The sequence below is a fragment of the Bos indicus genome, chromosome 5 (genome assembly GCF_029378745.1).
Source record: "Bos indicus isolate NIAB-ARS_2022 breed Sahiwal x Tharparkar chromosome 5, NIAB-ARS_B.indTharparkar_mat_pri_1.0, whole genome shotgun sequence".
In the NCBI taxonomy this organism is placed as follows: Eukaryota; Metazoa; Chordata; class Mammalia; order Artiodactyla; family Bovidae; genus Bos; species Bos indicus.
In genome coordinates this window covers 80,649,371-80,667,907 of record NC_091764.1, presented here as the reverse complement: position 1 = coordinate 80,667,907, position 18,537 = coordinate 80,649,371, and the positions used below count along the sequence as shown (strand labels likewise).

The 18,537-nt window shown below is 38.0% G+C and overlaps 1 long non-coding RNA gene across 1 annotated transcript in view; it reads right to left on the bottom strand.

The window, feature by feature from the left end:
* Positions 1-919: 919 nt before the first annotated feature.
* Positions 920-18,537, bottom strand: part of LOC109558798 (uncharacterized) — a 36,418-nt gene continuing 18,800 nt past the window's right edge. The window contains exons 4-7 of the long non-coding RNA XR_002180654.2: positions 12,356-12,411; positions 6,652-6,792; positions 3,022-3,153; positions 920-1,103 (exon numbers count right to left, since the gene is read on the bottom strand). This is a non-coding gene — a long non-coding RNA (uncharacterized lncRNA). The remainder of the gene's footprint in view (positions 1,104-3,021; positions 3,154-6,651; positions 6,793-12,355; positions 12,412-18,537) is intronic.

Here is an 18,537-nt window from a genome sequence, read left to right as displayed (position 1 = left end):
TAATACTTTGTCATCTTCCTCTCCAAAACCTGTAACCCCAGTTCAATCATAAGAAAAACATCAGATGCTCTAAATGACAGGATATTCTACCAAACACTTGACCAGCCCACTTCAGAATTTTCCAGGTCATGAAAAATAAGGACAGTCTGAGAAAGTCACAGTATAGAGGAACCTAAGGAGTACATGTAATATATATGACCAGTAAATATAATGTGGTATCCTGAATCTGGGATAGAAAAAGAAAAATAGATAAATAAAACAGAAATCTGAATAAAGCATGGACTTTAGTTAAAATTCACTTAGTTAATAATGTATCAGTATTAACTAATATATCATTAGTTAATAATGTATCAATATTGTGACAAGTTTATCACACTAATGTAAGACCTTAACAAAAGGGTGCACCAGATGCTGGGTGTATGAGAACTGTGCACTGTATTTGCTACTTTTCTGCAAATTTAAACATATTTTAAAATAAAAAGCTCACTTAAAACAATGAAAGACATAATCTCAAGTCAATTTTAAGAGGAATTGAAGAGTCTGCCTTTTCTCTGCCTACTATTTGTAGAATCTGGTCACGTGGACCCTATTTTTAGATGCTGTCTTGAGTTCTGATTCCTGGATTTGTGTGTGTGTGTGTGTGTGGATGCACTCACTTTGTCTTGTGCAAAGTAGTCACTGTCTAATATTGTTTGGCAGATGCCCATTTAGATATATATACTCTCTTTCTATTTAGTAAATAACATGAATATATTTTGAACAACATTACGTAGAATTTTCCCAGAAAATATTATAACGTATAACTTGAGCATTCAGAATGCTGCCTGAAACATTTTGGACAACGAATAACAGTAAATGAAGTAAAGAACAAAATACCAGATTAGGAACTTGAAACACACCTTACTCTGTGTCTGTCACTATATATTTCTATGTACTGGGGCAAATCTGACCACATCTCTGAGCTTTAGATATTTAGATATTTTATGTCAAAATGATACATGGGGATTCTGTCATTCAACTGGAGGTGGTGCTCATCAATGCTCATTCTAATTTACTGTCAGTTGATACAGGTCCTGAGTGTATATTTGTCATGATTCCTGGTTCTAAAAAAAAAAGGAGAGTTAGTTACTTAGAGGGAAACAGAAATTATATTCTCAAAGCTGAAGCTATAAGCACAGACAACTAACCCTTTATCAGCACCAGAAATGGAAACACCCATACACACACCATCCACCATCATCACCACTGGCACCACCACCCACGCTGCTTGAGAAAATTGACAGGATCATCAGATTCTTTTTCCATTCCTCCTAACTTGTTGAAAAGTTTGAGGTGCTAGATGCTACAACCTGCTATTTGTCTTTGCCTAAAGAAAACAGGGGTACAGAAATTCTATTCTGCTTTCCTGCAAAAGTCTGTGTATGGAGGCTGTATGCATGTGCTAAAACATATAGTCTAGTCCTTAGATTTACTCTTTGGTGGTGAAAAGTCAACTACCTTCTTTATTAATGAGGCATCAGGAGCTGATACAGTTGCTTTTGGGCTGAACTTTCATTGTCCTAGTTGCGAATTAAGAGTCTGATGCCTTCGTTGATTTCTGTTAGAAGCAGAGAGCATGTTATCTTCCTTAATGTAAATTGCCACTGAAGAAACTGCTGTGGGAACAGTTGTTTAACACAAGTGAAAGCAAAATTTCGTTTAAGAAAAATCAAAGAAGTAATTCACCAATGATTCCCACAACTCTTTGGAGAAGCTTTGGGCAGCCACAGTAAGTTTATCATGTTGTTGATACAGACAGCAATCTAAACCACCCAGGGGTCTGTGGGAAATCAAGCCCCAAGGGGCGGAGCAAATAGGCGCTTTCTGGGAGAAATTCCCAGGCAACTTGTGAGTGTGGTTCTAAATGAGACTGGTGGGAATTTCCACAGTAGACAGCACTTTTAGGGGGGCAGGGCAGAGGAATGGGAAATCTCTCTCTTCTGGAGTGGGGCTAAGAAAGTTTCTTATGAGCAAAAACTGAGCACCCACAAGTTGGACTGGCTTCTTACAGCCAAGTTATAAATGATTGATTTTATCAAGAAAAAGAAACAGTGTCTCTTTGCTAATCTTTGTAATGGGGGAGGGGGGGTTGTATAAATTTGCATAAAATATTATGTGGGATTAGTGTAGCCAGCCAGGAATTGAGCTCCAGGAGCCAAGAGGAGAATCGGAGCTCAGCCAACAGGAGAAGCGGGATATGAAGTGGCTGGAGCTAGCCAAGCCAAGGAGGCCAGCCAAACCTGAGCTACAGTAACATAGAAAGGAGAAGTGAGAGGCTGGCTCATATGAAGGGTGTTGCCATTGTTGTCTGTACACTACATTTTCACCTCCTCTTTTTCCCCAATAATATTCTCATCATTTTCAAGATTAGTAGAATATATGATTACTAATGGAACTCCCCTGGTTTCTCAGTGGTAAAGAATCTGCCTGCCAATGCAGGAGAAGCCAGAGATGAGGGTTCAATCCTTGGGTCAGGAAGATCCCCTGAAGGAAGAAATGGCAACCCAATCCGGTATTCTTGCCTGGAAAATTCCACGGGAAGAGGAGCTACAGTCTGCTGCTGCTGTTAAGTCACTTCAGTCGTGTTCGACTCTGAGCAACCCCATAGACGGCAGCCCACCAGGCTCCCCCATCCCTGGGATTTCCCAGGCAAGAACACTGGAGTGGGGTGCCATTGCCTTCTCCGAGCTACAGTCTATGGGGTCGCAAAGAAGCATACAAGACTGAGTGACTGAACACACAAACACACACACACACAGAGGGCATCAAAAAGTTAATCTGCTTTTCAGGTTCAGTTTGGCCAAGCTGGTCTGAGAAGAGAGGAGGATGGGAATACCAGTGGCCCTCCAGCCCCATAACTGCTGGAAGGCAGTAGGAAGGGCTGAGTGTAGAAGAGGGAGTCTGCATTATTTACTGCAGAATCCCATGTTAGAACCAAAATACTTGCTCCCAGAGAGTCCATAAGTTTTCACTTTGGCTTACCCTTTCCATGACATCATCCTTGGTCTACTTTCCCTAGAGTTGGAAATGGAAGCTCCCAACACTCACATCAGGACAGGCCTGATTCTGTCTTCTCAGCTCCACTCTTGATAATTGGGTTGCTCAGTCATATTCCTATTGGGATAAAAGCACAAGGAATTGATTGAAATGAACACATTGGGACCACACACAAGAGGTCACTTTGCCTAATCTGGTCAGATTCTGAACTCGCACCTATGGCGCCCCTCCAAGCCCCCAGGATGGTCCTGGACTCCTGGTGAAGACTCCAGGCAGGAGCCAGTACCCCACGCCTCAAGACAGAGTGCCCCTTCTCACAGTCAAATAGCTTTATTTTCTCCTCCCTGGGCTTCCCCACGCGTTCTCAACACGGAGGTCTAAACTGAAAGGACCCCAACCATCTGTCAACAGCAGCTCCTCCAGGACAGAAGAAGGGAGCCACCCCCTGACCGAGCCAGTAGGAACTGCCTTGCTCCATCTCAAGAGGGATAATTTCTGGCTTGACTTCCAACCCTTTCTGCACAACACACACAGTGTACTAGTGCGAGAGGCGAATCCCAGCTCAGAGGACCTTATTCTAACCCGTCCCCTTCCTGGTGTGCCCCCCTCGCACACACACAAACATGCAGGCACCCCAAGCAGAAGCAGCCCCCCACACATTTAGCAAATGCTGTGGGGGCTTTGCTCTGCTGAGAGGAGGGTGACATTCTTTTCACTTCCAGCTGGAGTGAGACTGACTATCTTCTCGTAAACACAAACTGAGAGATTCTTGTTTTTTGGAAAGAGGGTGACGTCTGGACTTTCTCCCTAAGCCATGGTGGTGGGAATTTCCCTCGTGGAAAAGGGAGTCTTGCCAGTCAGGGCTGGCATTACAAATGCCTAGAAATGGATATTTCCAACCAAGGTCCCTTTGTCTGAGACTTTTTTTTTCTTCTAGCGCTACTCTGGGGAAGCCTACCTATGATTTGCTAAAGTCCATTTTCCTGATTGGGGTGCTTTCTGGTGACCTAGGACACAAGAAACTCATGAGTTGCCTATGAAACTGCCATACACCCATCTTAATAGCCTGTGTGCTAGCCCAAGGGTGTGTTTGAAGGGAGGGTGGGCTACACAACCATGTATTGAGAACTAGGACATTTGTTGATTTGTTTTTCTTGTAATTCTTGTGACCATTTTATGAAGTACAATACTATTTTCATTTTACAGATGTAGTATAACTTCCCTAAAGCAAGTAGCCTAATGAATTCTAGTAAGTTCTAGCCAAGTGTTCCAAGCCAGGTCCCTCTGACTTTAAAGCACAGGTTTTTGCTACTGGGACATCAGTCTTACAAAGTCTTAGAATCCTGCATCCCAGAAGATGAGCTCTTAGCCTGGATGCACTGCCTGTGTCTCCCACAGAACCAGAGCCTAAATTGCAGACACAAAGTCTAATGCTGCCAGGGAAGCGGACTTATTTTCAGTCCTAGAAGATGACTAATATTTCGACTGCACGTGGCTTTTCCATCCTGTCCCATCACAGATAATAAGAGCTACGGGAAGTGAAAGAAAAGACTTTTTAACGATTTAGAAGGATAAATAATTATCTTCATTAAAACTTCAAATGTAGAAGGAAATTTTCTACATTAGCTTTTGTATTAAATTTCATGCCACCCAAATAATCACTCTAAGAATAATCTTCTATACCTGCTTTTTTATTAAACTTCATCATCTCTAAATAAGCATATAAACTCAAGTTTAGTATTAATTGCCAACATCCGCTGGATCATCGAAAAAGCAAGGGAGTTCCAGAAAAACATCTATTTCTGCTTTATTGACTATGCCAAAGCCTTTGACTGTGTGGATCACAATAAACTGTGGAAAATTCTTCAAGAGATGGGAATACCAGACCACCTGACCTGCCTCTTGAGAAAACTATATGCAGGTCAGGAAGCAGCAGTTAGAACTGTACATGGAACAACGGACTGGTTCCAAATAGGAAAAGGAGTACATCAAGGCTGCATATTGTCACCCTGCTTATTTAACTTCTATGCAGAGTACATCATGAGAAATGCTGGGCCGGAGGAAGCCAAGCTGGAATCAAGATTGCATGGAGAAATATCAATAACCTCAGATATGCAGATGACACCACCCTTACAAGGAACTCAAAAGCCTCTTGATGAAAGTGAAAGAGGAGAGTGAAAAAGTTGGGTTAAAGCTCAACATTCAGAAAACTAGGATCATGGCATCCAGTCCTATCACTTCATGGCAAATAGATGGGGAAACAGTGGAAACAGTGGCAGACTTTATTTTGGGGGGCTCCAAAATCACTGCAGATGGTGATTGCAGCCATGAAATTAAAAGATGCTTACTCCTTGGAAGGAGTTATGACCAACCTAGACAGCATATTCAAAAGCAGAGACATTACTTTGCCAAAAATGTCCATCTAGTCAAGGCTATGGTTTTTCCAGTGGTCATGTATGGATGTGAGAGTTGGGCTGTGAAGAAAGCTGAGCACTGAAGAATTGATGCTTTTGAAGTGTGGTGTTGGAGAAGACTCTTGAGAGTCCCTTGAACTGCAAGGAGATCCAACCAGTCCATTCTGAAGGAGATGAGCCCTGGGATTTCTTTGGAAGGAATGATGCTAAAGCTGAAACTCCAATACTTTGGCCACCTCATGCAAAGTGTTGACTCATTGGAAAAGACCCTGATGCTGGGAGGGATTGGGGGCAGGAGAAGAAGGGGACGACAGAGGATGAGATGGCTGGATGTCTTCACTGACTCAATGGATGTGAGTCTGAGTGAACTCCAGCAGTTGGTGATGGACAGGAAGGCCTGGAGTGCTGTGATTCATGGGGTCACAAGAGTCAGACACGACTGAGCAACTGAACTGAACTGAATTTATATATTCTCAGAGCTGTGCAAAAGTGATTTATCAAAAATATTTGAAAAATGAAAGATAAATACATAGGACTGGTTGACCCTTAGGTTATCTATTCCCTTCTTCAAGGAAGTTGGGATCTGTAATTGAAAAGCTGGTTGGGATGGTACGGAGAGGGAGTTGGGAGGGGGGTTCAGGATGGGGAGCACATGTATACCCGTGGCGGATTCATGTTGATGTATGGCAAAACCAATACAATATTGTAAAGTAATTAGCTTCCAATTAAAATAAATAAATATAAATGCTAAAAAAAGCTGGTTGGAGGCAAGACCAGATTCCTTCTTTAAATGTGAAGGAGCCGTAAAGTCATTAATCTTCCACCATTTATCCATCTTATTCACTTGTTGAGGCATCATCTACTCCCCTTCCCGGTACCAAGCACCCGGCTGGATGATCTTAGCATCAAGTTCCATCACAGGAGGCAGAGTAGCAAACATGGACAGGCTCAATGATAAAATAAAGAAGAGAAGCATCGAACCCAGTTCCCAGGACCCAGAACTGTTTTAATCTTAGAGACAGAAAATAACTCCGATGCTTCAAATTGAAAAGGCACAGATAACATTGGTAATCCTTTGTGTAACCACAAAGATAATTTTCCACCGATTACCCCTAAATCAAAGGTAATATAATTATGGCTCTGCCCTTGATTACATCACCTCAATGCCCCTTTTAAGATGTCTTGATTCCTTTCCTCCTACCTTAAATATATTTTTGGCCAGGCAAAGCTCTTATCAGTCTCTCTTGGGTTCTCTCTTCACAGTCACTTCTCCAGTTGACCTCTGTTTTCTCTATGCTTGCTCTTTGGCCTTGTTATATGAAAATCTACTGTTGGCAGGCTTCTGTAATAAATAATGGGCATATAAAAATATGAGTGTCACTCACACAAAAAATTGGGAGGTTACCAAAGTTTTACGTTTGGTTTCCCTGGAAAGCTGCAATTAATTAAATGAGTCTGTCATTAAGTGGTAGTACTAGTTGGAACTAGAGAAGGAAATGGCAACCCACTCCTGTATTCTTGCCTGGAGAATCTGATAGAAGAGCATGGTGGGCTATAGTCCATGGGGTTGCAAAAGAGTTGGATATGTCAGTGACCGAGCACACACCCACTATTTGGGACATACTGTGAATTTTACATGAATTTTTTTAAAATCAGTGGTTAGAATGAAATAATAATTAAATAAAAATGTAAAATGAGCTTTTCATGAATTGATTATACAGTAGGACATAGGGAACCACTGCTGTCTAGATCCATGAAATTTCAGACAATTTTAGAAAGACAAAAGGATTTTTCTAAGATTCATCCAACATTTAGCCCTTGTTCTTAATATCTTATAATTCCAAGAAAATGTATAAAGTATTTTGATACCATTTCAACATAAAAGATCTCTGAACAAAGTTTCACAGAAGTTTACAGAAGTCACAGAATAAATTGATCTGTGCATACTTGTCCTGTGGTACAATGCTAATATGCTAGAGAGTTCAATGGCAGTAGTGAGGAAGTGCGTATCAGACAGGGAGGGTAGAAGTGCTATTTTTCTGCTGATGAAAATAGGAGTAATAAGCAGTTATGTGTCTTTGAATACTGGTGCACATGCATGTAAAAGTACACACGTGGGTGTGGAGACTAAGTCCCTGTCTGTAGAATTACTCATTCTATAGAAGAGCAAAAGATTGCAAGAATGAGGATTAAAATAAACATGATTATATTTTTACACTTGATTTTTTGAAAAACATGCTTTATTCTGAAGAGTTTATGTAAGTTAATTTCATTATATTTCTGACACATGGGGATTTGGTTATTTGTGTTGTTCATTGTTTCTGGAGCAATTTTCCTGTCTTTATTAGGTTGGTGCAAAAGTAATTACAGTTTTGGACCCTGAATTTTAAATCATTGTAACTAGGCTCAAACATGTTTGCCAATGAGAAATAAGTTTATTTATCCCAGTAGCATAAAAATCTGTGCTTCAGGATTCAACAAACTCTTAGAAAGCATTTCCTTTGACCTGCTGGTTGTGGAGGCACTTTCCTTGCAAAAAGTTGTTGAGGTGCTTGAAGAAGTGGTATTCAGTAGGTGAGAGGTCAGGTGAGTATGACAGATGAGGCAAAACTTTGTAGCCCAATTCATTCGACTTTTGAAAGATTGGTTGTACAGCAGGTAGTTGGACATTGTCATGGAGAAGAATTGGGGCCTTTCTTTGACCAATGCTCACTGCAGGCATTGCAGTTTGCAGTGCACCCCATCAAATTGCTGAGCATATTTCTGAGATGTAATGGTTTTGCCAGAATTCAGAAATCTGTAGTAAATCAGATCAGCAGCAGACCACTAAACAGTGACCATGACCGTTTTACTTGGTGCAAGTTTGGCTCTGGGAAGAGCTTTGGAGCTTCTTCTCAGTCCAACCACTGAACTGGTAAATCTTGCACTTTTCATCACACATCACAGTCTGATTGAGAAATGGTTGGTCGCTGTTTCATAGAATTTACATAAAATAAGAGAACATGACACTTCAAAATGACAATTTTTGGATTTGCAGTTGACTCATGAAGCACCCACTTATCGAGTTTTTTCACCTTTCCAATTTTCCAAATTTTCCAATTTTTTCAAATTTCCAAATTTGAAGCATCTGCTTCAAATGCTGAAGAATTGTAGAATGGTGGGGGTTGAGCTCTTGGACAATTTCTCATGTAGTTGTAAGAGGATCAGCTTCAATGATCATCTCAGTTGGTCATCAACTTCCAATGGCTAGTCACTGCACTCTTCGTCTTTAAGGTTTTATGCATCAACTTCACTGGTGCCTTGATTAAACATTATTTCTGGGTGTTTCAGTATAAGATTAGCATTTGAATTGGCGGACTCAGTAAAGTATATTGCCCTCTTCAATGTAGGTATATGTACACACTCATTTATTTATATATATATATATATATATATATATATATATATTTAAGTACATATCTCACTGGTTCTGTTTCTTTGGAGAACACTTACTAATACAGTGGGCTCAGAAAAGTCTTTGACCATCTTTCCAACTCCATCATTTTACCAATAAAGGAAATAGGTACTAGAAAAGAAAAAGTTAACTCTCTAAGTTTACTGGTGAACACAAGATTATCATTCCATCTATCTATTGCTTAATCATTTTATTTTACTGCTACATCCGTGTTCTGCCATTAATATAATTGCTGAAATGATAGCACACTGATTGGCTGATGCTTTCAAAGAAGACCCCAGAGAGATGAAGGAAAAGCAGAGAACACCTTATCTAGTAGGCAACGGACAGAAAAATTTTTTTCAACCAGTGAGCATCCATGGACAATAAACAGCTGGAGAAGAAGGATGAGGAGGAAAGCAAAACTATAGGGTAGAGATAATCACTGCATCCCCCAGGGAGCTGGTTAAGAGGTTGAAAAGGGCAGTGACAGGATTAACAAAGGTTGGGATGACTGAGTCTGGCTTTCTTTGGGGATTTCCAGTGCATCTATTCTGAACCTTCACAGTTGGAGGGAAGTAAACGCCCAAACCCAACAAATGTTCTAAAAGAAAGTATTCTTAGATAAAGAGTTGAAATGTCTGTTACCTTGACAGAAACTGGAATTGGTTGGATTTCTTTTTTCTCTTCAAGATTGAATGTTATACAAGAAATCTAAAATGATGTATAGTTTTTTTTTTTAGGTGAAAAACCTGGGGTCTTCAGGTTTTTATTTCAACAGTCAATAGAGATTGCCATGGGACTCCAAAATAGCATAACTGTGAGTAATGGTCTAGGACATTGAAATGTTTTGACTTGATGCTTTTTTGCTTTTCTACAATATGCAAGCAAAGTGTTTTGTTGGTAAATTGGATTTTAATTTATGTTTATTCTTTGCCACTAACATATTATAAGACCAGTAGTTTTCATAATTTGAGAGAGTCAGGACACCAGATATTTGCTATGTAATTTTTTTTACATACTCAAATGCCTTTAGACAAAACAAGAACCTAATTTAGCCACCCACTAGCCATGAAAGCATCTGGGGCACATATTTTTTCCATGGGGCCTGGATGACTGCTTTTTGGTACTTGTTTATTTGATCTGGGAAAACACAGCTCACAAACAGCATCTGGATTTCAGAGAAGGTTCCTATATTTGCCCCCAAATTCTCCCTTTCAGTCAATACTATCCAAGTGACTCATCTGCAAGGTCAGAAAGTTGAGTTGCTCAGCAGAGACTGAAATGCAAGATTCTCTGGCCAGTTCCTGTAACCACCAAACCCCACAATCTCCTCCGTGGGTGTGCGGCCTGGGAACCTGCTCGGGGTTTTGCCAAGACCACCAGGAGTTGGGAAGAAAAGCCAGATCTTAGAGCCAAAAGCGGGCAACACAGACCTGACAAGGGTAAGAGGGACCCTGGAGAGGTTCACGAACTTGTTTATTTTATTTAAAGAGTTCCCTGTTAACTAGGCCGAAACTAAGGTGGGATAGAATGGGGAACTTTTTTTTTTTTTTTTCATTGAAAGGTGTGACTGAGAACTTGCAATTTTTGATGACATGTTTCTCCCTGAGAGATCTTCACCATTTGAGACACTGATGAAAAGCTGTGGAGCACTGTTTTCTGAGGTCTCCAAGAGAAACCCAACAGTTTTAACTTATTTCAGCTCCAGTGGGGCAAGTAGCTCAGAGTAAATGAAGAAATAAACTGCAAGTGGTGTTTCTTGAACAGTTGAGCAAAGGTGAGACAAGGCGAGGCTCTGAGTGTGTTAGCTTGACCTGTAGCCTCTGAGAAGCTGGAGAATTATAGCGTCTCTGGTTTTTGCACAGTCTCTTCATTTCCTTTATTGAATAACTTCTGGAAACAGGCCATCTGCCTAACTTGAAGTACCTGCCACTGTGATTTTTAGCAACACCAGATTGAATTCCCTAGCTGATTTATTATATTGCTATTGCGTCATCAAGACATATCTCTGCAGAAAAGGAAGGCTCCAAGAACATGGAGACTTTGAACTGTCACTTTAATGAATGCATAGATAAGGCTACACAAAGTTAAAAAAAAAGTCAACTCGTTTTTCAAACAAGCACAGTATTTTGTGACCCCATTGAACACTTAGGCTTCTCTTACATTTTTAAATCTTTTTTATTTGTTTCTTTTTAATTTAATTCTTGATATAAGGAAGAAAAACTCTAGTTATTCTGCAATGTGTGAAGTCAAGGTCTAGTTATATCTACAAAATATTAGGTATAAACATTGTAAATCTGCTAAGAATTGAAAAGTATTATTAGGGATTGCACGCCCGCACATGTGTGGCCTTGGAGCCGTATGCATAGCTGGTGTGCCCTGGTGTGTGTCTGCTTCTGCAGCCAAGAGTGTCCTGAGCAGGAGCCCGCTTTTGTAGACATCTCTGTGGTTTCAGAGGGCTTCCCAGGTGGCACTACTGGTGAACAACCCGCCTGCCAATGCAGGCGATATAAGAGATGCAGGTTCGATCCCAGGGTCAGGAAGATCCCTTGGAGGAGGAAATGGCAACCCTCTCAAGTGTTCTTGCCTGGAGAATCTTGTGGACAGAAGAGCCTGGCAAGTGATAGTCCATAGGGTTGCCAAGAGTTGGACATGGCTGAAGCGACTTAACACACATTATGTTAAGAGAATACATAAAACAAAATCTAATACTTATACAGTGACAATTTCATAGGGACATATTTTCAAAACAGAAAAGTAAAAAGAAAACCTTTCCTTATATCTTATAAGTAATATCTAAATGCTGCTAACTTTCAACAAAAAGACTCAATATTTCAACCTCTGGACTCTTTCTTCCATACATTAGATGAATCCCATATGCTAGATTAGATCCCTTTGTTCTTTTCTTTTTTGCTTCTCTGACTTTTTCTCCATCTTTTCTTTCCTTTTTCCTTTTTTCTTTGTCTCAGTAATTTCTCCCCTGTTGACTCTAGGGCATTGTTTAATTTATTTATTTTACCCTAAATAATAGTGCTTCTTTTGTCTTTATATAACATTGTATTTTTGAGACTCACAGCTTTCTTTGTCATCTTAAAATAAATTCATAGTTATAGACAAGATCTATGCTTGATGTAAGTATCCTCCAGTTTTGAAGAAATGTGCATATCATTCAGAAACCTAGTTCAAATTTCTCTCAAATCTCCCCAGTGCTTTTATAATGAAATCCTATCTATCCCAAAGCTAGGTATCTTTTGTAACAGCCATGGTCCAGCTCTGAATGAAAATGCTGCTGGAGAAAAATTAGAGATGAATTTAGCCAATTTAGCCTATAAAGAAATTCCATACCACAACATTTCCTTCCTAGCATGTTCATATTAATAAATTCTCAGGATTAAGGAAGGCAGTGTTGCAGGTTGGAACAAACATCGCTTTTGGAATAAACACATCAAACATTGGCTCTGCTACTCACCAGCTCTGTAATCGTGGTTGAGTTCATCTCTGTCTGCCTCAGTTTCTTTATAATGCCTACAGTGGTGAAGATCAATGAGAAATTGTATATGCGGTATTAATATCACTTAGTATGTCACATAGTATGCTTAATGGAGTTTTAACATGATGGGGAAATATTTTTAATTGATGGTGAAAGCAATATGCCACCACCTTAAATAAGTCACATTAGCTTAAATAGCGTAACAAGAAGGCATACTTTTTACAGATTATATTCAACACAGGTAAAATTTTTCATTTCATTGAATTTTTCATGGAGACAGTGTCTTAATTTGAATTTCAGCTGAATTAACTCGATTTTTTAACTCTGGCTTTGAGAGGTCTGGTACTTTGTTCTGGATACTAGCTTTTTTGTGAATAAAGTCCACTTCCTATAGTGGTCACTAGCTGGTTGATGCTGACAACATTAGCCATTATATTGCACCATTATATTGCACTAAGCCCATTGGCATTGCAATAGTGAGTCTCTGGGGACTCTATTCCATTATTTCTCTAACTCCTCAGGAAAACCTACCTGAGCCCATTCACAAGCCTGATCTAGTAAATCCGAATGTTGTAAATAGAGCCCCCAAATCTGCCTTTCTCCTGTTTCCAGATGTTATGGATGCATTAGAGAACCATAATGAAAGTTATAATGTGACATTCATCAGTTTTATTATCAGCTCCAGATCCTTCATGAGTCTATATTTTTGAAGCCTATACAATGTATACAATCATGTGCTGAGTACAACTTAACTAGTTGTCAACATCTTCATGGAAATGTTCCCATCCCCATAATATAGGCATGTATCTGCTAACCATGATCAGACGTGTCTGAATTCCAATGAGAAAGTTGACAAAACTTAATATTGGACACTGTGATGACCTTGCCTTGTTTTATTCTTGCTAAAGTGTTTAAGAAGCACCACTTGCTGTTTATTTCTTCATTTTCTCTGAGATGCTTAACCACCAATAATGGATTAAGTTAAAAGAGTGGGTTTTCCTGGAACCTGAGAAAACTGTGCTCCACAGCTTTTCATCAGTGTCTCAAATGGAATAACCAATAATGAAGAGTGTATATAACTTCTAAGGCAAGAGAAGAAAATATTCAACCCTTATAAAATCAAGAAGAGAGAAACAAGGAACTCAGAATAGACAGAACAAATACTTCTCTTTGAATGAGATGACAAATTTAAAACTGAATGTAAAAGCAATTTCCTTGAATTTAAGTGAATTAATGCAAATTAATTAAACTTTCAAGTGGGATTTTTTAAATTAAAAGAATGAACAGAAGCCATACAGCATATAATTCTTCACTATATTCCTTACTACAGTTATGCTAGGAACCAATAATAAAAAGATAACTGGAAAATCCTCTTACGATTGGAAATTAAGAAATGTACTACTAAATACCCTATGGGTCAAAAGAAATCCCGGTGACTATTAAAAAATGTTTTGATCCAACTGAAAATGAAAATACAATTCAAACTTTGAATTAAAAATTACAATAAAAATTTGGAAAAAAAAATTTTTTTTTGGAAATTTTTTGACCCAACTGAAAATAAAATTGCATTTCAAATTTGTGAAACGCCACCAAAATACTCTACTTAGAAGTGTACAAGATTGGGTACATTTATTAGAAAAGAAGAAAGGTTGATGTATGAGCTGGCATACGTCTGAAAAAATTAGAATATCCAACTGAACAAAAAGAAAGTAGAAGAAAGAAAATAATAAAGATAAGAGAAATTAATGAAACCACAAACAAAATGTAGAGAAGGCCACTAAAGAGATACATGTATACCTGTGGCAGATTCATGTTGATGTATGGCAAAACCAATACAATGTTGTAATTAACCTCCAATTAAAATAAATAAATTTATATTAAAAAATATTAAAAAAGAAAATGAAAAAAAAAGAGACATTTCTTTGAAAAGCCTAACAAAATCAATAAATGCTGGACGAGACTATCAAGAAAATAGGAGAGAACACACAAACAAGCAATATAAAAAATAGAAAACAGGCAGCAACTGTTAAATGTCCTGAAAATATCTGAAAAACAATCATCAGATGCAAAGAAAGGGTGTCTGAGGTTTGCTTTAAAGTAATGCAGGGGAAGTGAATAATGAGAGGACTGAAGAGGAAACAAATTGATCATGTGTTGAAAACTGTTGAAGCTGTGAGAAAGTACATTGGTGTTCATCATATTATTCCCTCTAATTTGCTATAAGGGTAGGATTTTTCAGAGAGAAAGCAAAGAGTTGGAGGGAAAAGGAGAGAAAGAAAGAGAGAAATGAGAAAGAGGAGAGAGAGGGTGGCAGAGAAGGAGGAAGGAAGGAAAGGGAATTGCCAGAGTATTATTTGTAGAATGTTCCAGTTTACATCATTTTCACTGGTATCCTAACTCTTTTTTTCACCTGAGCTTTCCTTTTGTAATAAATTATCAGTTTTAATACTTGCAGTAAAATAATTTCTGATGAATTCAGTAGAATTTCTTTTTTGTACTTTGACTCAATGCCATTGCTTTATCTAGTTGTATGTGTAATATATGTTCAGTGAACCAAGTTCTGACTATAAACCTGATGATGATAAATGGCAACCTGCCACTCCTTTTGCTAACCCTGACGAGCCTAGCTAACACCTTCCTCCACAGGAAACAAGGCAGTCACTCGCTGATAAAGTGAGGTGCACTTTTCAGGAAAGGCACCTATGGGCTGACTCTGGGCTCTGGTGAAAGTAGGGGACTATTCAACACCACTGCCCTATCAGCTTCTTGGTGTTCTAATGAGCTGTAATATGACTCAGGTGTGACCTATGAGATGCATGAAATGGACAGGCTACCAGTGGTAGAGTCTGTGAGGCAAGTGAGAAATTACAGGTTAAATGAGGAATTTATGTGGGAAAACATCTGTGTAGCCCTGCCATAAAGTATATAGACTAGAGAAACCTAAACTATCTTGCTACAATGGTTTTCATTTATTGAATGGAGTAAATCTGTAACTGTATGCTTCCTTTATTGTTAGGTAATGCTTTCTTATTTTCTAATCTTTTGAATTTTGAACTTTAAAATATTTAGTAAAGATTAAGTATGAAATTTCAGTTCCTCAAGAATATTGCTGATAAACGTGTTACTTACACAAAATGTTAATTTACATTTACCAGTCTTTATAGGAGTCATGGCATTATTCCTGATGACACACACACACACAAAGACAGAAGACACTTATACTTCTAAATTAATAGTTATTTTAAGAAGGCTATTCTTGCATACAAAAACTAGCCAAAGCAGTTGTAGATATATTTACATGCTTCGTGCTTCCCTGATAGCTCAGTTGGTAAAGAATCCACCTGCAATGCTGGAGACCCCAGTTTGATTTCTGGGTGGAGAAGATCCCTTGGAGAACAGATAGGCTACGCACTCCAGTATTCTTGGGCTTACCTTGTGGCTCAGCTGATAAAGACTCTGCCTGTAATGTGGGAAACCTGGGTTTGATCCCTGGGTTGGGAAGATCCCCTGGAGAAGGGAAAGGCTACCCACTACAGTATTCCAGCCTGGAGAATTCCATGGACTCTATAGTCCATTGATTGAGTCACAAAGAGTCAGACACGACTGAGTGACTTTCACTCACTCATTTTGTGAAGCAGCGCTTTTCATTTAGATCAAATGACTGCTATAATTACTTCCATTCATTTTGTTAAGATAAAGTTTCTTGTGCACATATGAAAATGAAATGACAGCCATGAATATATTGTCTCCCTTATTTCAATGAATACCCAGATATGTAAGCACTCTCTTTATATTAGTGCCATCAGATGCTTCAAATAGAACATCAGTTGATTTCATAATGCTTTTGTTGCTTACACAGAATCAAGTGCTTGGGAATTCATTTATACAGAAGCAAATGCTTGGATTTTCCTTCTGTTGAAAGTCAAAATGGGACATTTTTGTGAATGCTGTTGTAACTTTCATTTGAAAAGCCAATATTAAAGACAAAAGTATTTGCTTTTGTGATAAATATACAAATTTTGATGAAGCATGATGCCAACATAAGGCAATAGCCTTACTAAATTTCAAACGTGTTAATCCTTGATTTGGTCTACACATAATTCATAATTACATCCCAAGAAGCTGCTGTTCATGTGTGCTACGTTGCTTCAGTTGTGTCTGGCTCTGTGTGACACAATGGACTGTAACACTCCAGGCTCCTTTGTCCATCGGGATTCTCCAGACAAGAATACTGGAGTGGGTTGCCATGCCCTCCTCCAGGGGATCTTCCCAACCCAGGGATCGAACTCATGTCTCTTATGTCTTCTGCTTTGTCAGGTAGGTTCTTTACCACTAGTGCCACCTGGAAATTCATAATTACATCCAAAGAAGCTGCTATATTCTACCAATTGAAATGAAAACTCTAGTTGTCAGTACTCAGGATGTATGCAAATTTCAACAATAAACTTAAAATTTTGAGATAAAATTAACACTGAATATTTATATGCTTACACATATGTAAACTTAATAATAATTTAACCTCAATGGCCTACAATGCTTTTTAAGTTCTTGATAAATAAAACTCCAAAATTTGGTTTTATTTTTATCAGAATCAGTTGGAAACCTCTAATGAAAATATTCACCAAATGGAATAGCATAAAACTTCAACTCTCAGAGTTACTAATTGTAATTAAGTGACAAACATTCAGACAAATATAAATATATTCCTTTAAAAAGAAGGAAGACTTGGAGAAATAATTTATTAGGAACTCAAATAGTGTATAAGATTTAGCATTAAAATATTGCAATTGAAATTTGTAAATTTTAACTTGTCATAAGAATCTTTTGATGGAGTTTCTACTTCTAATTGGGTAAATTTATGTTCTGAATTGGAGTGGAATGAAATTGAAAAGGCCCGAAATTTTACAGCATGTGAATTTAGTGAATGCTCAAAAGAGTCAAAACCATAGACAACTTGTTTGATGAATTCTTCCTTGCAAAAATATTTTTCAAAGACGTGTACTCTGAATTGAAGAAAAAAGACAGAACTTGTGAAAATATTTAGACTGAAATATTTATGTATTTCATTATGAAAAAATAATAAAATTTATTCCAGGAAACTACTATGAGCTTTGAGGTACCTCAACACCTGTAGAAAGAGTATGTTCTTAATTTAAAATATTTTGTTTTACAAAAAATATCAACTGAAATTGTCAACAGTTTCAAATTTAGAAAGATAAAATCTATTTTGAAAACACTGCAGGCAATTATATGAAAAAATTAAGGATAATAAGAAAATATTGTAAAAATTATATTCTTCAGAAAAATATCAGTAATACAATAATGTCAGTGATAAATACAGCCAAGAAACTAATTAAATGATATGAATATTTACTAAGAACAAACATTTTGTTCATTTTATAATGCTTAGGAATTGAATATAAAGATTTTTTTTGCATTAATGAAAATAGATAATGCTATTTATATTTTGTAGAAAGACTTTTATTTTAAAATAGACTTTCAGTCATTTTATAATTACACCAAAATAATGAAATCATTTTATAAGTACACCACAATAATGAAATCAATATAGGTAAATAAATATAGAAATTCTATCAAAAATAAAGAATTTCAATAATTTGTAGTACTCTTCTCACTCTCAAGTGTTCCAGTGGGATTATGAATCATATGGTTGCTATAATCATAAACAACTTAAAGAAACAGAGGTTGGAAACTTAACATTACACACTTTTACAAGTTTCCAAATATAGCTGACTTACCTAAAAACATAGTTACCAAAGATGAAGGAAGGAATTGAAAATGTAAGCAATACTATCACTGTTCCCTGTAGTCAAAGCTATGATTTTTCCAGTAGTCACGTACAGATGTGAGATTTGGACCATAAAGAAGGCTGAGCATGGAAGAATTGATGTTTTGGAATTGTGCTGGAGGACTTTTGAGAGTTCCTTGGACTGCAAGGAAATCAAACCAGTCAATGCCAAAGAAAATCAACCCTGAATATTCATTGGAAGGACTGATGATGAAGCTGAAGCTCCAATACTTAGGCCACCTGATGGGAAGAGCCGACTCATTGGAAAAATTCCTGATGTTGGGAAACATTGAAGGCAAAGGGAGAAGGGGGAAGAGTATGACATGGTTAGATAGCAAACTCTGGGAGAGAG